We start from the raw sequence: 440 nt of genomic DNA on the forward strand, positions 1-440 counted from the left end.
ATGATGCAATGAGATGAAATGATGTACTCTCTGAGACGAACATTTCGATATGCTACACGCCCAAAACGAGGCTACGGGTGCGGAGATATAGCATGATGAAGTTAGCAAAATAATTAGGGACTTAGGGAAAAAAAGAGAGGTCAACCCCTAGGGTTTCCAGATCCAGATCTGGGCGCGGGAACCGAGGACCGCCGGGGTCGGCGCCGGAGTTTGACGGGGAGGCCGCCAGAGTTGGAGCTCGAGGCCGCCGGGGAAGGGCCGGCCGGGACTTGGGGAGGCAGAGGCGGCGGAGGGCATCGCCGGAGTCGGCGCGGCCGGGCGCGGTCGCCAGAGCCGGGAGCTCCTCTCCCTGCCGCGGGTGCCGGCGATGTGAGCCACGGTGGCGGTCGGCGTCGAGGGCGGCGGCCGGTGACGGGGAAGCGGCGCTGGGCGGCGGAGCC

Source organism: Triticum dicoccoides, chromosome 4A (genome assembly GCF_002162155.2).
Source record: "Triticum dicoccoides isolate Atlit2015 ecotype Zavitan chromosome 4A, WEW_v2.0, whole genome shotgun sequence".
NCBI classification, from domain to species: domain Eukaryota; kingdom Viridiplantae; phylum Streptophyta; class Magnoliopsida; order Poales; family Poaceae; genus Triticum; species Triticum dicoccoides.